We start from the raw sequence: 19,422 nt of genomic DNA on the forward strand, positions 1-19,422 counted from the left end.
GGGCAAAAAATGATGGAATGGGATGCGGCCATCGATTCATGACATTAGTAGAACGTTGTGGCCGGTTCAAGGGCTGTCAGACTGATTCCCTACTGCCCAGTTTATCAGATTTCTGTTGATTGTCTTGTCATTGGCCCAGTAAGACTTTGTGTTGGGCACAGCTAAAGGTTTTATGTTGAGCCTTTTTATGTTTGCCTGACCAACCTTCTTAATTCAAGTCGCCTGTTGTGATAAGGTTCATAAAAGATGTAATGCACTTGTTTCACCAAAGGCCCTTCATTATGCCTCAATGGCACTGTGAGGACGTGCATTCCGGGGACGCCTCAGCGGAACACTTTCCCCATTATCTCTCCCCGTCTCCCCTTCTATATTTACAGACCTTTCCAGAGGAGTACTGGCCCTGAAAGGCACGAGACTTCCCAAATCAGGTGACGGAGGTACGTGGTCTTGACGGCTTCAAGATGGAAGATGCAAGAGGACTTCGGCGTTCGTCAGGACCGACTCACAGGACAAGTCAGGTGGAGATGTTGGTGAAAACCTTCCACATACCCCCGTTGGACGGAGGAGGAACGCTCGAGAGGAACAGGACGTCGCGTCGACCCGAGAGGAGCACGCCAAGGGAGCAGCACCGGAAGGCAAAATAGACGGGCAGCCAGACCCTACCTGGCAACGCGGGAACTCGGGCCACGGCCCAGGAGGGTCGTGGCTACACAAGGTTTGGGGACGCTTCGGATTTCCGTTGGGCCGTGCAGTTGAGGGACTCAGGGGTGGGGGTGAAACGGGAGGGAGAGCCCCCTACTCCTACACCACTTAGACTAAGTGCACAACAATACACTGGTGACGATAGAGGTGGCAAACCCCTTCACCCCCCTGGCTTCCCGTGACACTTATAGAAGGCGAAAACACCTTCCTTACGTTTTTTTTCTTCATCTCTGCCTTCTCCCCCCACACCCCCTTCCTGGTCCTCTCCGCCAACGAGTACCTGGACCTCAAGCCCTCCAGTCGCCATAAAAGAGTCAGCCTCCTAACTACCTGCAAATATCAAAGGAGAAGAAGAAACAGGAATATAACCACAAGTCCCAGAACTCTTTGCGCTGAGGACTGTTTAACCCCAGAACGTTTATTTTCTTTGTTAAGCATAGCGTCAATAAAACAAAAAAACTCGTAGTTGTCCTGGTCTTCTTCTCCACCGCGCCACAGGCACCTAACTTGGTCCTCACATTTCAGATGTGCATACCTTTCAAGCCCATGCACTGTTGCTCTCTATTGGTCCTTACATCCAGACAATTTTTCTTATCGCAATTGGAGCTCTGTATTATTCAGCTGTAATCAAATCGCTGTCAATGCAAGCTCCTTACGCCATGTTCTTTTTTGACAAATTGGTACTAAAAATGTGGCTTCCTTTCTGTCAAAGGTGGTATTGCCTTTCTATGTGGGTCAGCTTTTTTCTCCCTCAAAAGAGCAGGAGACGATCCGCTGGCTTAATGCGATAAGAGCTATCAGGTTTTACCCAGAGCACATGAGGAAATACTATGTGTACAACCAGTAATTTTTGGGCTTTGCTTGTATTGTCCTTTGCTTAAAGGCATGCTTTGCCCAGGCCAAGAAGGAACCCCATGAGAGCCTATAAGATCATTCCACTTGAGCCAAAGCTACCTCAACACTAATGGTGGGAGGTGTTCCTGTCCTAGACATCTGCCATGTTACTGTATGGGCATTTGTGCTTACAATTAGCAAGCATTACTACAGTTGGGGTGCAAAAGTCCTCTGTATGGTAAAGAGGAGTGCCCAACTGTATCATTGTCTGGATTCCTAATGCTGTTTTTCTTCAGTCATGGTCAAACAATGGATTTTGTGTGTGCGCCATGACGTTGGCCTGTCTCATGGATTGCGGTCTTGTCAGACTGGGAGGGGCACCCAAATCGCTACCCTTTAAGTGGTGGAAGGGTACTGCCTTCACGAGGAGTTGCACAGCACAAGCGTGGTGGTGACAGCATTTCGTATGATGATCAGTAGTTGTGACTGGGTCCTTTTTACCCTGACTCATTAGAGGGAGGATTCTAGGCTCACTCCCCTTTTTAAAAGTTTTGCTGCTGTATTTTTAACTCACCCTTGGCCTACATTAGGTTGGTGTTAGAAGTGTGTGCTTAGTGAAATCATGTGCAAAGTACATGTAGGTGCTCTAGTGATACACAACATAGAGGGTGCAGTGTGGAACAGTGTGCACATGATAAATGTGTGTGTGTTGGCAGAGGGTGTTTGCAGTGACACACTCTGGTGCAGTACAGAGGCTGATGTATTGAGCAGTGTGTGGAGACTGAGTGCATGCACTGCATTGGAAATGCTGGTGTTAGCATGGTACATGGGCACAACAATACTAGACAGTGGACTGTGCTGTGAATGTAAGCTGAGTGCAGAAATGCCTGCATAGGTACGATGCAAAGAGGACCTTAGGTTCCATTTTGGGAAGCCTGAGCTGCCTGGTAAAAACATGAGGAGTATGTGAATCTCCCCCCCAGACAGAATTATGCATTGTTGCATTCCTGTGAGCTGGGTGAGACAAGCACTGAGCTATGGGGAACTGGGTTCTCATTGTGAATTTAAAAGGGCTTATATTCAGTAAAAGATCACAAGGAAAGTGCCTGGACCCATCTCAGGAAGAGGAAGATGAGGCTGATGAAAGAGTCATAAAGGGTAGGGCCGAGGGCCTAGGATTAACCTTTGATGACCAGATCACTATGGCTGACACACAGGTGTGAAGTCGGGTCACTCTTATGAATCTTGTTTTGGGTTAATCAGATTTGGAGCCCTGTCAGCTGTGACAGACATTGTTCAGGAGCATGGATGAAGGGATATCAAAGAAGCAGACCCCCAACATAAAACCTCAAAGGTCAAGACCCTAAATCACATTTTGTCTCTTGAAAAGAGCTATAAGTAGGGGAGTTTGAGTCCCCAAACGTTGTCTTCTGCTCAGCATCCAGCTGGGCTGTATGAGGAGGGGAAACTCTTCAAGACTTTTGTCTGTGGCCAGGAAAAGGAGCCTAGCCTGCTAGTCACCCTGTTTGGTGATGGCACATCAACCAAGGAAACCAAGATCACCTGCCTTGAAGTCTGGAGCACCAGTACCTGCCTGCTCACCAAGACCGGTGTGTTGAAGGCAGTGAGATCCAGAGGGTAGCCCAGTCATGTGGGGCACCTAAGCGAAGTGCAAGGAGCTGTGCTGCACCGATCTAGCAGGTGCCCGGGTGCTGCATTGTGAAGATTGGTGATGTTGCATGCCAGGAGGCGTGACCGTGCATCAAGGACAGTGCTGCATTGATCAGGCGATTGCCCGTGTGCCACTTTGTGAAGATTGGAGACCCCTTATAAAAGGAGGGGGCACCGTGCACCCAGGGCATTGCCACAATAATCAGGTCATTGCCCATGTGCAGCATTGTAGAAGTTGCCAGGGGGGGCGCCATTTGCCAAGAAACTGTGTCACATTGATCGGGCCACCGCCCATGTGTTAGAAGTTTGCTGCGAACCTGTGTGCCAGGAGAGCCCATGGAGCGGGCAACCTGAGGCCAGCAAGACCAGACAGTGAGGTTCAGGAGGGGCCACTAAAAGCGATGAGCCCGCTGGTCCAGGTCATGGCCCGTAGCCCAAATTGCTGCTACAACCAGGGCAAGGGAGGCTTTGTATTTGAGCAGGCCAGAGAAGACTCTGTCGGAGCCACCTGGAGCAAGAATACTGCCCCCATACCCAAGCAAGGAAGAACAAGACTTACTGTATGTGGCTGAAGCTGAAGCAACACCGATCGTCAGAAAGCTGATAAGGTGGCTCAGGAGAGAGCTGTTGCCTTGCAGGAGCTGTGTGTTTGAACGAGTGCAGCCCCAATTTGCCGATCCTGGACAGAACTGCACTGCACCACTGCCTGGGTTCGCACTGCCGGGGTAGGTAAGCTGAGTCCTGGGCCTAACAGGCCATGGGGATATACTGCCTTTAGCTTTTACAACCCTACTTGAAGTCTAAGTGGCTACACTTATTTCATAAGTGGGAAACCCCATGAACTGGGCCTAGTAGTTTACATTTCCTGGATGTTGCCACATATGATTGGAGAATAACAAAACACCTGTTACATGGATACTTGGTAGCCCAGGGGTGGCCTGACAACTACTAGGATGCCAACCTCAAGGAGGACTGTCTTATTGCTTATTGAATGTAGTTTACCTTTGCATGTGTAGAATTAGAATTAAAATAATTCTTTCATACAAAATAAGTATTTGACTGGACATTGATTTATTGTGTGCACTGTGTGCACGTTGACTTAGGAATCATGTTCACTGATATGCATCTACACCTCTCTTAGGGAGCCTTGACTGCTTGTCCTACCCTACTAACTGAGAGTCCGGTGCAGAAGGAGGTGCTTGACCCAGCTGAGCAGGATCCTTAGTAGGTTGGGCCCAGTAACCCCTGCATTCCCCGTGGCTCTCCAAATGGGGTTCTGACAACTACCTAGACAATTAAATCCACATAGAGGGTTAATTTGGATCACTCAGTCCTGCAAGACATTTTGGGGTGAGTCCACTCCTCAAAGACTCAAAGATTGGGAGTAACTGCTGGGATGTCTGTTCTAAATGTGAGGAATATGTGGTTAGAGGTATCTATCATAAGGACAAGTTACTTCATTTCCGTATTGGTTCTACTGTTGTATACCCTATCTAGCTGCAGATTCCTTACTGCATGCCCTCTTCCCCGTCTGTGGAGTGGAGTCCTGTACCTGCTCATAAGTTCCAAAACAGGTTTGGCACACTATCTACTCCATATGTTATGATTGATCTAAGTCTGAGGGCATGGAGGTGTGCAAAACAAAACTGATATCAGAGTGTAGGTGGCACCTGTATGCAGCTCCACACTCTTAATTCTGGGGCACACAAAGTAGTCTGAGTCCAAAGGAATGACCTAACGACAAGCAGGAGAAACAACTGTTGTAATCAAGCCTTTGCAGTGCAATAGGTCTCACGTTTGCGAGAGTTTAAGCTATTGGCATTGTAAATGACAATGCTGTCATGGAGATGGGCTTTGCCTTCACACTGTGTTAAGTTAGCATGAGCTCATTAGAAGTTTAAACGGCATTTTTCCTTTCTGCTGCTTTTGCATACGGCACATATTATTATAAATGTTTAGAGTCTAGTAGAATATTTTGCTTCACACGAGAATAATATTTTTTCCTATTGTATCAGCTTTGCTTGGTAAGCTATGTCTGAACAGTGAGTGCCGAGGCCTTCAAGGTTATTTCATCACAGTGGTTTTTGTGCGGTCTGATCAGCACACATCCTAGACATAACACATATGCAGCTGTGGCCAACTCTGGTTTTGGCGCGTTTAATAATGCACTGCGCAGACCATGCAAATACACTTGAAGAACATTCGGATGCAGAGAGATGGTGTAGAAGATGATTTGATACCTTTCTACTAGAACCAGAGGTATGGGGCCGCCCTTCTAAAACCCAAAGAGACCTTCTGTATATATAATATAATATAATATACTAGCAATATACTAGCAAGGGAGGGTAAGACTGAGGTGCTATTCAGACTTCTTCCCTTTAGCATTTTAACATGCTTTCACCTTTGGATTTTATGGAATAGTAACTATGCTGATAACCTTGTTGCTTATAATATGTTTGCTTGTATTAGCTAAGATACTCCGCCTGAGAACACGGCATTAGAAATAAATATTTCAAACTTGCACGTGTCTTGTTTTGGACTGGTATAACGAAAGAGTGTTTGTGTGTTCCCCGTTACCTGAGGTATTCTAAGTTCATGTGGGTTGTCTAATCATTGGGGGTATGGTAGAACCAATGAGACACTGATTGCTAGTCTGATAGGGGATTTGGGTTACTAAGGTGAATTTTGGCACACCCTAATTCACTGAGGTTCCAAGTCTCTATGCACAGTTCTGTGTAGGAGCAGAATCCCTGCGACATGGCGCCCAATCGTTGGTGGTCTTATTACATGAGACTTGAGTAGTACTTCAATCGGTCCTTAACCCCTTCACTATTGTTTCCGGAAGACAGTGGTGTCGGACAAACCTACCTATAGTTACATAGGTCTTTTCAAGCTTGAATCTTTTCAAACGGTTTCCTTTTGAATTGCTATCCAGTTGTGCCTAAAAACTCACGTCGAGGGAAGGGAAATTCGAATAAACCAACCTTAGAAATGAAAACACAAAAACGACTAATAAATAAACAATTGAGGCAATTGCGGAAGGATCAGACAAACCAGAGCCTACAAAGTGATCTACAGGCAGCAAAAAGCCAACTGAAACAGTTGAAAGGGAAAAGCAGAAATTAAGAAATGAAGACCAGTGAGTAAAACTTCTCTACAAAGGGAAACAGAAAAACTGGTCCAAGTTTTGGCAAATGGTCAAAAGACTACAGAACCCTGATCATTTAGGTCAAAACTCAAATATTTCGGAGGAGGTATGGACAAAATACCTATTGACGCATTTCAATAATGATTCACACCATGGAGGACGCCGTTATAAACAATCCTTGTTCAATACCCATAAAGTCAAAATCAGAAGGAAATTCGAATAACATGGGCATAGAAGCCCAGGGAGAGTGTGCCCACGGAGTTACTAGCACATTAATATTTGATAAATCCAACACGGATAAAGATCCTGCAAAGGCTATCGTGCCAGGCCCATCGTATGAAATCTTGCCGGTAGATATCAAACGAAAAATATCGAGGGGGCGACCCACTGGGGCACCGGGGCCGAATGGCATCCCACCGATACTGTATAAATCAGATGTGGAGTTCTGGTGCGAATCGCTGGCACAAATATTTAATTATATAAAACACACTCTGACTCTCTCAGAGTCTTGGCACGGGTCAGTCATCAGCCCGATTTATAAACGCGGTAGCAAGAAGCATCCCAGCAGCTACCCGCTCATTGCCCTACTAGATGTGGAGGCTAAATACTTCGCTGGAGTCATCCTGGAGGAACTAACTTCATGGGCATCCGAAAACTAAATTATCCCAATAAATCAAACGGGTTTCACCAAAGGCCAAGGGACCACAACCAACATCATGGCATTGTCCTTGCTGATGGGAGCAGCAAAAGAGATTAAGTCATCTTTATACCTCTCGTTTATCGATTACACCGCGGCATTCGATCATGTGGACTGCAACAAACTATGGCAGAAACTGGACCACTGGGGAATACCAAAACGCCTCCTAGATGCGCTAATTAAGCTCCATTCAGAAACCTGGATCAAAATTAAACTTGGAGCAGGTACGCACCTTTCGAATGTCATCAGGACAACAAAAGGGCTAAAGCAGAGGTGCGTATTAGCACCACTACTATTTAATCTTTTCTTAGCCGACTTACCTGGGGTCCTCGATAAATGTCCTAACCACGCACCCAAACTGGGGAAAATCGTCCTTTCCAACCTCCTATTTGCGGACGATCTGGTGCTGATAAGTCGGACACCAATGGGCCTCCAGCACCTTTTGAACGCAACTCACACTTTTTCAGCAAAAAACTCCCTCCAAATTAACTTTAGCAAATCAAAGGTCATGCCTGTGAATCACAGGAAAAAAGGGAACCTCTGTTGGCATCTGAATGGAGTACAGCTTGATCGGGTGACGTCTTATAAATACTTGGGAGTTATCCTGGACTCCAAAAACATGTCTAGGGTACAATTTGACTCCCTACGAGGCAAGGCGACGACGATCTACCTGGGATTAAAACCATTAAAGGCCAAACTACCTGATCTCACCTTTAGACCGCTCCTTGAAATTTTGCGTGCAAAACTACAGCCCACTCTCACATACGGCAGCGAATCGCTCCATGGAAAGGATGCCGTATTACTGGATACAGTCATAGCCAAAACATACAGGGCTATTTTCAATCTCCCAAAATACATTTCTCCAGCCCAAATTCGACTAGAGTTCGGTATCCTTAAACAAACCCTAGAAAGGCGGAGCATGTGCATAGCCAGCTGGCACAAGATCCGCATAGCAGAGACGGGCTCCCTGAGTTCCAACGTATGGGAAGAACTACTTCGGCAACGCAAATCCTCCCCCAGAGACTACCTATTTGAATCACTCCAAGTCCTTGGCCTGACCGACATCTGGGAAACATCAATAGACCTTTTGTCCCTATAAAAAAATCGCCAAAAAATAGGCGCGCATTATCTCAGTGATCGAAGACAAGCAGGATCTAGCAAACAGGGGCCCACGGCTGGATAACATTGGGTGACTATGGAAAAATACAACCGCAAGCATACCTCACAATCGGTATGAAAAGGGAATTCAAAGAAAAGCTGCTAAAACTACGCCTTGGCGTGATCCCTATACTCCCCGACCTCCCACCCTGGGAAAGAAACAACTCTTTACAGCAGTGTCGCCTGTGTAAAACCGCCAAGGAGGACATTGTCCATGTGATTTGCATCTGTCTGGACTAAAAGACCTGAGGCATAACCTTTTACAACCATTTTTTAAACTCCATGCCATTCGGTCCTGCAGGCAGGCAGTTAAATTGTGTTTAACACCAATAACACTAAATTGAACTGCCAGGTCGTGAGGTTCTTTGATTCGACAATGAAAAGACTAATCAGTGCTTAACGAACATTACATGGCCCAGAGGACAAGCACGAACTGATCTCAAATAACTCTTCCTTTTTAACTTAATTTAATCTGATACGCCTAAGTACACACGTCTTTTAAAATGTATATATTGGTGTTTTTACAATTTTGTAAAGGTTTTAATTAACCATGTACAAACAATAAACGTATTACCTTACCTTACCAGTTGTGCTACGTAGGTTTTTATTGTTCCTCTTTCTTACTGTGTCGTTATGGCTGACGTGGACATACCGCAACATAGTCGTATTGCGGTGCGCAATCATTTGCAGGCTTATAACATCGGATTAGAAGGCACGGCAGTAATCATGGTTGTGAGTAGGGAAGTAGCTTACCCTTTTAAGATTTTCTACTCATGGGTGACCTTTACAGCTGTGAATGCAAATACTGGTGTGTTCGACACTTATGCTCCCACTGCCGTGCCGCAGGAATATGTTCCGTATAGGACACAGGAAGGTCCGATTAATGCTTCGCAGCACCGAGTTTGGTTTATTTATCTGTTTTGATATTAACACATAAATAAAAGGCAATGTCATTTACAGCAGCTGAAACTCTTGTTCATTTCCATTTCAAAGAAGTAGCCCCCATTGTCCCGGGCTGCTTGGAAAGTGAAAGGGTACATGGTGCTCTGAATGTTGCAGGAAAGCATGTCTTGCCTGCAGTAGGAGAAACTCATTAAAGAAAATAGTGCATACAGACTAAATAAGACATACCGTGTAACAACAGAAGTAAAAGGGCCATTCCTCATGGGAGGTTACAAATGAAGAGAAGGTGGTAGTAAGGAGGGACTTACCAGCCTATTAAAGAATCAGGAGGCAGAATTTATGGACGACAATGACACAAGCCAATCACAAATATGGACGTAGAGTGGGCGGGGCTTCAAGTCCATACCCAAATACAGCATGCCTCACAGAGCTGCGCATGCACTGCCCAGGATCGACTTAACAATCGATTTCCAGTCTGGCACCCAGTATTATTTTAAAGGTGAGGAATCTGCTGTTAAAGTTTTCACCAGAAAGAACAGTACCAAACATAAGTAACAAGTTCTTATGGGTGCTCATACTTACAGACCTAGCAGAAGAAATTATAGACCTGCGGGATTGCTTTTCCTGACACCTGCTGTATTCTTCCTTCTGATAGAGCATGGGGTGTACCAGACCTCCTTCTCGGCACTCCCTATTGACATGCATAAATGCTCTCCTTCATTCTCTGCAGGCCTCTTACTTCCATGTTGAGGAGAATGTACAAGCTGACCCCTTGACATGGTCTGTCCCAACCTGGTGGTCTTTCAGAAACTTAAGGGATGGTTGGGGTACCTTGGCATGGATGTTTTCCTCCAAAAGGAACACTCTGCTGGCAATATTTTATGTAGAGGAGAATTTAATAGGGGTCTAGGGAATGGGTGCACTCTTTCATTCACCTCAGGCATTGTTATTCACCTTTCCTGCATGCCTTCATCTGACCACGCTTTTTAACAAAATAAGCAAAAAGGAATCTGTCGTCATTTTAATCCCATCTGGCCTAGCAGGTCCTGGCTCTGTCTTCTTTTCTCTGAATGGTGTGGGGCAAGAATGGCCTCCTAACTTCACGTCACTACCCTCTTATATCCCTCAGCCAATCTTTCCCAGTTGATGGCTTGCTGGCTCACCGGGTAGACCTTTCAAAGTTGTGGATATCTAATAAGGTGCTAGGTTCCAAGCAGGTATGAAGGTGTCCTGCCCTAAAAATGCATTCACCTTATTGGCGGTCTTTCTGATTTTGGTGTGTGGGCCGTAAAATAACACCTATTGTTTGTGATCCTTTTACATTTTTGGATTTTTGAAGTACAGTTTTGAATTGGGGTTACCTACCTCTTATCTGCAGGCTTGGTTTAAGGCTATATGTGCTTTTATAGCAATGTGGGCATTGACACTTGGTGCCCAAGAGTGTGAATCTGTGGTTCCTTCCTGGGATAATATTTTGGTTTTTAAAGCTCTGCATATACTCCCCAAATACTCTGTTTGAACCTTTTGAGGTGGTCCCTGTGAATTTGTTCAGTTTCAAGGTTTCACTTTGTTTGGCAATTGCACTATCCACAAAGTTTGGGGGGGAAGCAACCTTTACAACGCAACTTTTACAACGCACTACCATTACAACGAAACTTTTACAACGCAACATCCAAGAAAACGCATGCATTTACAACGCAACCATTACAACGCATGATACTACAACGCACACCACTACAACGCATGTCATTACAACACAGTCATTACAATGCATACCATTACAACCCATAGCATTACAACACATAGTACCCTTACACTATCCAACAATTACCCTACTGTTGCACCCCCTGGAGTTAGAATAGTAATTTTTACCCCTACACTATCCAACACTTACCCTACTGTTGCACCCCCTGGAGTTAGAATAGTAATTTTTACCCCTACACTATCCAATACTTAACTTACATGCAATGTAATGTTATGCGTTGTAATGGTATGCGTTGTAAAGGTAGTTTTTAAAAATTCGTTGTAAATGCATGCGTTGTAATGGAGTGTGTTGTAATGGATGTTGCGTTGTAAAAAATGCGTTGTAAAGGTAGGCGTTGTAAAAGTATGCGTTGTAACGTCATACATCCAGTTTGGGGCTATTGCTTTGTTGTGTAGAGAAATTTAATTGAGATTCCTTCCTGAGGGGCTAGTGTTGAGGCTATCTCCTTCAAGCCTAAAGTGTTGCCCCATTTTCATCTTTCCCTTGACATTATTTTACCCATGTTGGCTCCTCCCACCTCCCGAGATTGCTGATAAGTTTGCTCAATGTTTTCATTTATTGAATGCAGGTTCAACAGTTATGACTTATGGTGCCCTGGCTGAAACATTCTGTTAAACTGATATTTTGTTTGTTGCTTTTTGTGTTAGGCATATGGGTTATAAATCAAGTGCACCTCCTACTAGTAGTTGGATTTGTATTGTCTCTACTTACGCTACTTCAAGGGTGTACCTTTCATTTTCTGTCTTGGGACAATCTACTTAAGAGAAAGGAGCATCATCAGACAAATGCTAATGAGTGTCCAGGATTGAAATGTGTTTGTCTGCTACTTCGACTTCACTTCATGCCTTTGGTTCACGCTATGAACCAGCATTTGTCCCGCACAGGCGTATTTTCGTCTCACAGTAGTTTGATGGGTTGATGTGTCTTTCCACTGCTAACATCAGACCTTGCATTGCAGTGAGAGACTAATTTGCTCTCTCTGCGAGCTCTCCTTTTCCTCACAAGCCCCTATACTCATTGTTGTCCTTCGGCTGCGTTATCAATGGGTGGCCATTCAAGTGATCAGTCATATTTCTATTTTTTAAAAGATGTCCACCACAGTTTTGCACACATCAAAAGTGGTCATCTTAGAATGGGATTGCTAAAAAATTGATCTAGATCATCGCATAGTGCTAATGATTATCAGATCAAAAACGCCCAACGGCAAATGTAATGTGATGGCTGTAGTCACTTAATATGTTGTTATAGCTTGTTGTAATATAAAACTTTAATAAACAGATAATAATACAAAAAGATGGTTGCTGTGGATGCACGTACATCCATGATGGCCATCTTTCAATGGGATTTGGAAAAATAAAATATGCCTGCAAAAAATAGTTGCATTGAATGCGCATGCATTTGTGGTGCCCATCTTTCAGTGGATTTTGTATTTATTTATAAAAATCAATTTTTTGTATTAAAAAAAATCCCATTCAAAGAGGGCTGCTTTGATGCACGCACATTCGCTGAGGCCATTTACCTCAAAATGAAAATGCAGTAATTCCACCTTCAAGCTCGATTTTCACAAACCACAACGTACTCACAAGAAATTTGCGTTCTTGGTATCTTCTATATTCAGCTGTCATCCAGAACATTCTAGCCAACAAGTATGTCGTCTACATGTATAATCGCCTTTGACTTCATCAGGGCTAAATATCACATACTACATAATCAGTCTGAATGGTTATATAATAACATATCCACCTTCACCAATGGCTACCCCAACCTACTGGATGGTGCTTGTTGGAGGGACTTGTGCAGGCCTTGAGAAATCATAAAAATGTTACCAGAACTGCAGATCACGTGACTTAACTAAACTATTAGACCCAACTGTAATGCTGTTAACCCATAAACTAGTTTCAAATTATGTGATTGTGGGCAAATATTCAAATTCACTGAGCCGTCATTTTCCTCATTATCACGTACCAGAGCACCTTCAAATATGTTAGTTAAGCATGTCTGCTGTACAAATAATTCTTGTTTGATCTAATAGAATAAACGTTTGCTCCATATATAATGAAAATCCAGCCATATAGGATACACATGATCTATGATTTGCATCGTAGTTCATTAACAACATTGTCATTAGGGGGGTGGCAGGAATGGTTCTCAATTCATGTTTAAAGATTATCAATTTTAATAAATATATAACTAACGCATGAAGTGGTAGCACAGTGTGATATGCAATCAGCACATTTTCCATTGAAATGGCCACAAAATGTCCCACTGACATGCGGTTTTACTGATAAAAATATATAGTGTACTAACAATATTGTTTGGAAATCGAGTAGATTATTCGAGGCCTGTTGTAATTTCAAGTGAATATTGATACGAACATAAAATCTTTGCCTGAATCTCTTATGCACTGTTTAACCACATGGCTGCTAGGCGTTTTCCCGTCCTGCGCTAAAAAAACATAAATCCTATACACCATGACGAGCTGGCCTTGTCATCCGCGCACGACAGGTAAGCGCCATGACGAGCCCAGCTCGTCATTAGCTTTGAAGGGGTTAAAGTACGCATGTCTTTTTGGCCGGCCATCTTGCGATGGCCAGCCTTACATGCGCACTTTAAACCGCTCAACCTGTTGGGTTGAGAGCAAGTGCAGGCCTCTGTTGCACTGTGGAGTGCTTGCTGAGAGAGGCCGCTCCCTCCAATCAAAGCACTGCTGTTATGCTGATTATAGCATATGAGCAGCGCCCGGATTGGTCAAGGGAGTTAGCTCAGTCGACAAAAGACGAGGTCCTGAGCGAGGAGTGCGTGTTAGTTACGTGTTTATCTATTTATTTTTTAATTTTATTTGTGTGCAACTGGAACTGAATGGAAAGTTTGGAGAGTCACAGCTAAAAAACAGTGCAGCTTCTCGAAGGATAAATATTTACAGAGCACAATGGGCAAAGAGGTTATCTGCTCTGGGTGTTTTGTCACTTGAGGGTGAAGTGGCATGTTGCTTCAGTAAATACTTTTTTGGCAGCCAGTTCTAGGAGAGTGCCCCGGTGTAAACCATGAATCCTAAGCAATGAACATGAATTTCCAGTTCCTATTTTGAATTACTTTGCTGTGTTTATCTACTACGTTTGTACTAGATTTTCAGGTTAAAAAATCGTATTGTTTTCATAGGAATGTTTTATTGTGCCACAATCTGATTTCATCCAAATTTCGCAACTGAGCAGGCCGTGAACGGAATAAATATGACGCAGGGACCGATAGCAGCCAATGAAGCGTAAGTCAGACAAAGACAGAATAACAGAATGGGTCGCATGGACAACACTCAAGGTTAGCCAAGGTTATCACCTCCTGGCTCTCGCTCTCCATTTGCTGCCTTCTTTCCACCCCTAGTCTGAAGGTCACGTGGGCAGCTGCAGGAATAGAGCGTAAACAGGGGTCTGACGGCGCAGTTTGGTTTCTGTAGTTTATGGTGTATGCCCCGCCCGCTGTCACTCAACAGCAGATAAGGAGGCCAAGAGTGGGACAAGGTGTGCCAGCCCTGTGATGTCATCATGGAAGAATCCAGGAAGATCAAGAAGAGAGACAGAGAAGAATATAGCGAGGCAGTTATTAAACAGTAACAAACAGTAGTGTAGCCAGTGTGTCATATGCCCAAGTGCAAACAAGGAAATGCAACTTGATCTTTGTTGGAATTATAAAATACGGCAATAATCAGGGTTCAGTGGGTCCCTGCACCAACTGGAAGCTATGCCCTTTCTAACAAAGGGATGTCAAACGAAGCGACAGGAGTGTCTGAAGGGAGAGGTCCAAGGAAAGCTTAGAGCCTGAGAGACAGCTGTGAAACAGAGTATTAAAGCGACAGACTCTATAGTAAGTAAGTAAGTAAGTAAGTAAAATATCTTTATTCGATTGTTTACATATAACAATCATAAAAGTACATTTCATAGACATTTAACGCACAATAAAATTATAAGAAGAGTGTTACCACATGGACACGAACATAAGCGGGATTACAAAGTTATAGTTAAAAGAGATAAAAATACAATTTGAGTTAAAAAGATAGTTTCTACTATAGAGAAGACTCTATAGTAGAAAGCGCATGCTTTAATTTGTCCTCATGTAAAATAATATCATTGGCGGCTGGTGACATTTAAAAGTTGTGGGGCGTAAAGTTTCGTGATGAGTGCCCGGCGGCGATCGAAAATGTTTGAAAAAAGAGTCGACAAATAGTGCCTTTTCACGCATATTTGAGAAAACAAGCTTAATAAAGCAATTGTGTAGTTATGGTATGAAAGTAGAACTTTCTGGGATAGATACCCCCACTTTTTGCCTGGTGTCAGTGTGTTTTGACTGTAGTTCACTGAGATCCTGCTAACAAGGACCTCAGTGGCCGGACTCTCTCCTCTAAATTTGATGGTAAGTACTTTGTACACCCCACTATTGGCATACAACTTTCATTTTAGATATAAGGTGTTCCTTACATCCCAGTCACTGCACTTTAAAACTATGTCACCTACAAGGTAGGCCCTTCAGTCCAAGGGAAGGGTGCATGGTTGCAAGTATGTGGGTACCCCTGCACGAGCAGCAAACCTCGGACTATATTCTCTGGGGTTTGTAAGTGAGGGACATCCATTATAAGGTATTTAGCGAACACTGGCAAGTCAAGATGTCCAACTACATAATGGCTGGCCCGAACCTGGTCATGTTTGGTATCAAACATGTTGGAATCATGCAACTACACCTATTACAGTGTACCATATAATGGGGCGCTCCTTAGATGACCCGCCCAATACCTACTTGTGGAGCCGTACAGGGTCTGCCTGCCAGCCCGTGCTGCTGCTGACCCTAGACAGTGTTCTGCCCCCCTGATGATGAGCTTAACTTGGGAAGGAGAAGCTGAATAAAGGATTTCCTGCAAAGGAGAGGTGTAACCACTTCTCCTTTAGAATTAGGTAGGGTGGGGACGTTTCTGCAGTGACGAGCACATTTGGTGCCCACCTTGCATAAACTAGTTTGGCACAGTTCAGGAGTCCTTCGTCCCGCTCTCCAGTGAAACTACACAAAGGACAGGGGAGTGTCCACTCCCCTATCTAGCTCCTCTCTTGGCTGAGTAGCATCTCTGACCTCCGCTGATAGGTGGGTCACCGTAGAAAATATCTTTCTCCCTTTTCGGGTTACTTAATGGATCCACTGAGGGATCCATTAAGTAACCCTAAAAGATTCGTCCTGGAGTTAGTCAAGATTCATTAAGACCTGTCTGAAGACTCTTCTGCTGTTGGACACTGGAACTTTGCTTCTGGATCAAGCCGGGACCAAAGACAAGACTGCTCTTGGTGGGAAGATTCCTGCTGCAACTTTGTCTCCAAACTCCTACAAGTTTCTGCAACTCCATGCCTGTGCATCCTCCGAGTCAGTAAGAACTCCGCACGCATCCAAGCAAGAAGGAATTTCTTGGAGTGAAGCAGTCACTTCCCTGCATCCGCAGACACCCCTGCTTTGACGACCGGTTTGCTGACCCTGTTGTCCCACAGACATCTCCCGGCTCTCACACAGGAGGCTCCCCAGAGACAGAGACCTGATCAGTCTTCCATGCAACTTGGGCGACTGTAAACCCTCTCCACCTGACCTGAGCCTCCTCCCTGTGCACCACGTCTGTCTGCCATTGCCAAGGCTTGTTGTCTCTCTTCACGAAAGATCTTCATGCTCCAAGAGGTCCCAGCCTCAAGAATCGTATAACTACAAGAACGACGTTCTCCATGCATACTCTACACCGTAGGCCTCCATCTTCTGTGTGCTGCTGAACTTTCCCTCCGTCTCCCTGTGCCTGCTGCCAGATGGTCCTCAAGGGGGCTCCAATGATTCTTGCTGGTTTTCCTGCATGCTAGGGACAGCCCTGACTTTACAGACCTCGCTAGACCTCGCTGGACTGCATCCAAGCATCTTTTCCTTCAACCAGACTGTTGCGGTTGCCAAGGCTTGTTGGTGGTACTACTGGTCACTGACCTTCCTGCATACTTCATCCTCCATGGGACAGCTCATGGTCTGCTCCCGGGCTCCTGCATTGTCACCTGGGCTCCACAGCAGCTTCATCAAGACCGTCTTGCTACAGCAAGTACCACTGACAAAGGGTGACATTGTGCTCCATCTCCACCTGGACACCTCCGGTTGGTTTGGACTCTGTCCACTCTACTTTTAGGTACCTCTCATCCAAAATCCACATTCGGGTTCTTCCGCCCTGGTCCATGAGTCGCTCTAGTCACCAGACTTTCAAGCTCCTCCATTGGCTTCTACAAGCGGTTTTGACACTGCTTTGCCTCTAGGCCCCTGGTGTAGGTATCCTTGTTCCCTGAGTATCCACGGGTGGGGTGGCTCTCCAACCTCTCTTGAACCAATTGGTGTCCTCAGGGTCCTTTGGTAACGGTCCTGGATAAAAACAATACCAACTCAGACCTGTGTTATCCTATGGACGTTTGACCCAGTGTACCTACTCTGCAACTGGGTGCCTTGGGGTCCCTAGCTACTCACCTTTGGTGGTTCCTTGCTTCCTCTGGGCTTCTCCATCCTTGGGTATCAGTCTAATTGCTGTACTTACCTCTTATACCACTTTCTTAGTATATCCTTTGCCCCCCATCCCCTTTTAGGGCCCAATGCGCTTTTCTATGCTACCTACCTTTTATTTAAGTATTTCTGATGTGTATTTGATATCTCTAGGTAGGAGACATTCCAAGTTAGTTATTTGTATTGTGATAATAAATAGTACTGTATTTTTGTAAACACTTGTGTGTTTCTTTCTTGTGTGAAAGCTTGCTGACTGTCTATATGGTTAATGTGTGAGAAAGTGGCTCTATATATACTAAACCAAAGTAAGGTACAGTGTGAATAGAGACCACCAACCCCATAGGTATAACAGAGGTTAAAGTCAGGGCTGACCTTACTCTCAAAAGGGGTAGTTTGGGCGAGCAGTAAGGCAGTACCAGAGGACAGTGTAAAGCATTTGTTCTACACACTCAGTCAGCAAAAGGTTTCACACACTCAAGGACTGAACTCCAGATCAATTGTTTTTATATCAAAAGATACAGGGGCATATTACCAAGCAATAGCGATAATTATCGCTATTGCTTGGTTAGAGACAAAAATTTACCACTGAGCTGCGGCGATTTTTATCGCAGATAAACCTTGGTATTACCAAGGTTTATCGCAAATGCGATAAAAATCGGCCGCAATGCATGAATATCGCTGAAAAGTCCGCGATATTCATGCATTACCGAGCTAATGCTCTTAGCCATGTTATCCACCTCCCATTGGATAACATGGCTAAGAACTGCTCAGGGTAGGTGTTAGCTTTTGGAGATATTCGTGCTTAGCGCGAATATCTCCAAAAGTTGGTAATAGGAGATAGCGATGTTAGCGACTGTTTCCAGTCGCTAACATCTTGGCACGCCCACTTTGCATGTCATTAGTGATAAATATCACTGACATGCAAAGTGGGGCCCAAGATGGTTGCCATCTCCTATTAGCTGTCACTAACTGGTGTTAGCGACAGCTAGGTAATAGGAGATAATTTTATCTCCGCTTTCTTGGCTTTTAAAGCCAAAAAAACAGAGATAAACCCCCTTGATAATATGCCCCACAGTTGTTTTATTTTTAGAACCAACAGGTATCAAAAATATACTGTTCTCAATTATGAGTGATCTCAAGTAAGTACTCTGCAGAAAGGAAATAACTTTGTAAACACAACAGGTACAGGGGTTGCAGTAGGCAACACAATTCTAAACACAATCTAACATTTAGCTCAATGGGTTTCTATACAAAAAATGCAGTTGATAACTTTGTAAATTACTTTTGTAATTCCAGGACTGGATCCTAGATTCAGTCCTGGGGTCTAAGCTGAAAACAGTTTAATAAAAACGTTTTGGTTATTGCAATGATTTTTAAGGAGTATAAAGGTATTTTAAAAGTTCACACTTAGAAACTTTTCAGTGAAAATCTAGCAATGTTATCCAATGAGAGAAAATTCAGTTTACAGGTAAAGTACGTTCTCGTTACTTTTGTAATCTAGTACTGGGCTCCTAGGTCCAGCACTGGGATCTCTGCCTAAGACAGGTAAGTAATTATGTTTCAGTAGTTGGTACGATTTTTAAGGAATATTTCAAGTTTTCAAAAGTAGACAGAAGAAATTTCACAGAAAAGCAGACAATGGATTCCTATGGAGAAAATACAGGTTACTAGTAGACCCAGTTAGGATTACTTTTGCGGTTCAGTACTGGGCCACAAGGTACAGTTCTGGCTTCTCTCCTGATCAAAGGTGAGTACTTCCGAATTCAGGATTCGGCTGATTTTATAGGAATATTTTAGAGTTTGAAAACTTCACACTTCGAAGATTTTTTGAGTCAAACCAGTCAATGTTATCCTAATCCTATGGCAGGAAAGTGAGTTATCGGTTTCCAGGTGAGTACTCGACTGGTGAAGATAAGGTTCTGGGCATAGACTCGGGCGTCCCCCAGGGTCAGGTAGATACAGTTGGTACACCCTCAGCGGCACAGGAGCAGCCGGGTG

Source organism: Lissotriton vulgaris, chromosome 9 (genome assembly GCF_964263255.1).
Source record: "Lissotriton vulgaris chromosome 9, aLisVul1.2, whole genome shotgun sequence".
Taxonomy (NCBI): Eukaryota; Metazoa; Chordata; class Amphibia; order Caudata; family Salamandridae; genus Lissotriton; species Lissotriton vulgaris.